The sequence below is a fragment of the Helianthus annuus genome, chromosome 3 (assembly GCF_002127325.2).
Source record: "Helianthus annuus cultivar XRQ/B chromosome 3, HanXRQr2.0-SUNRISE, whole genome shotgun sequence".
Taxonomy (NCBI): domain Eukaryota; kingdom Viridiplantae; phylum Streptophyta; class Magnoliopsida; order Asterales; family Asteraceae; genus Helianthus; species Helianthus annuus.
The window spans coordinates 136,569,961-136,571,911 of record NC_035435.2 but is presented as its reverse complement, the minus strand read 5'-3'; the positions used below and the strand labels follow the sequence as shown (position 1 = coordinate 136,571,911).

At 34.5% G+C, this 1,951-nt stretch overlaps 1 long non-coding RNA gene across 1 annotated transcript; it reads right to left on the bottom strand.

Moving 5' to 3' along the window:
- Nucleotides 1-384: 384 nt before the first annotated feature.
- On the bottom strand, nt 385-1,739 carry LOC118490694. The gene is made up of 3 exons (XR_004889898.1): nt 1,611-1,739; nt 1,092-1,145; nt 385-557 (listed from the first exon to the last, which is right to left on the bottom strand). It is a non-coding gene; the product is annotated as an uncharacterized LOC118490694 (long non-coding RNA).
- Between the last annotated feature and the right edge of the window lie 212 nt (nt 1,740-1,951).

Here is a 1,951-nt window from a genome sequence, read left to right as displayed (position 1 = left end):
TCTTGTGTCCTTGGACGACCTCGGTATCTTACCAACACTATACTACGTCCACGATGGGTGCACTTGCCCATATGTGTGTTTAGTGTTAGTAAATATCGTGTTTTATAAATTTAAAACTTGGCTAAAAGTGTAAAAAGGGCTTAAATATATATCTAAAATTATATTACACTACACGCACATCACTATCCTTTAGGTTTTGTAAGGTCCGCTTTTCCATAATGATAATTTACTTACAAGAAATAATTTTTCGGACATCAAAAGACCAACTTTGACACATAATAAAAATTTTTACAAAAATTGGGCATGACCCGTTCGTAAAACGAACATGCCCCCTGTTTTTAACATAATAGACAACATCCATCTATGACCCTATTAGCATTAAACTACCCCAAACAAAGACAACAAGTTTTCAAGTGTAAGACTTCTAACAAGATTAAACAAAATAACAAGACATGGACCCAAAAAGTATGCATATAAACTAGCGGAAGCGCTTGGTATAATAAGGCTTGAACACGTGCTCGCTCCATATCTCCAAATCGCCTATAGAGGAGTTTTACCTACATCAACAATCAAAATTTTAAAAGGTTAGTTATCACACTAGTTAAATCATAATCCTTTCGTTTTAGCTCCATCCATACAAAAACATTCATCCTTTTACACATTCGACTACCCAAATAGTTGGGTTAGGCATAAACACTCTCATTGAGAGTTAAGCATACGCATTCGACCCGTTTAATTGGGTTTGGCATAAACACTCTCATTGAGAGTTAAGCATACGCATTCGACCCGTTTAATTGGGTTATTTGCTTTCAACATTACTCTTCGTTCTATCCGCATAACGGATTAAACTTTCACATTCATTATGGCATTCGAAGCTACCCGTTCAAACGGATGGCGTTCATCTCTACTTGACACGATTTAATTTCAATCGGTCTAAATGTATAGCTTAACACAACTTTCGTTAGCATACCCAAATCCACAAAGGATTTGTCATTTACTTGCTATTTGTCACGATTGTTATACAAGAATAGTTCTACATCAAGTTAAGTAAAAAGAGAATTTAACAAAGATTTGTATGCAACGGAACATACCTCGATCTTGCGCGCCTTCCATTTTCTTGGTGCTTGTACCTTCCTCCTTTACGCCTACATTAAAACATTCATTCTTTCATTTAGTCTATCAACTCATTCTACCATTTCCATATACATTCATCTTTTAGGCATTTCATCGAACACTTGGTAGGCACCATAATTAAGGTACAAGGTACAAGTCTATTAAGCATATTCCTACTAGTTTATCATCACAAGACAATCACATTCCCTTGAATTTACATTGTTAATTCATCCTAAATCAGTTTATCTAGCATTCAAGTATTACAAACAAAATCATATATCAACCCAACACATGATCATAACATTATAAGCTTCCTACTCATTACACAATCTCTACAAAGTGGGTTTTCACTATACCTATCATAAAATCCCAAAATCAAGCATGATTCTTGTTCTAGAAAGCAATCTTAACTCAGATTTCTCACATTTGATACAAGAAATCGAAATTGGGTTTTACCCCTCATTCAACAATTCGCAATTTCAGAAAATTAAACTTACCACTTAAGAGATTAGGGTTAGCTAATCACAATTTATGGATCATGCACTAAATTAGCTTATGAATTTGGATTGGATTGCTTGATTTCTTGAGCTAGGGTTTCCCCTCTCCTCTGCCTTGTTCGATCGCTCCCAGACACACGTACTGTGTGTTTGGGATGTTTATTGTTTTATTTAATTTAGTTAAGTTATTTTTTACACTTTCACCCCCTCCACTTATTTGCTAGTTACAACTCTAACCTTTAATCACATTTAGCTATCATCTCACCATAATTCCTTAACTATATTAAGTTTAACATTATTTTCCTTTTATACTTATCATTTATCGTTTTTGGGGCGTTACA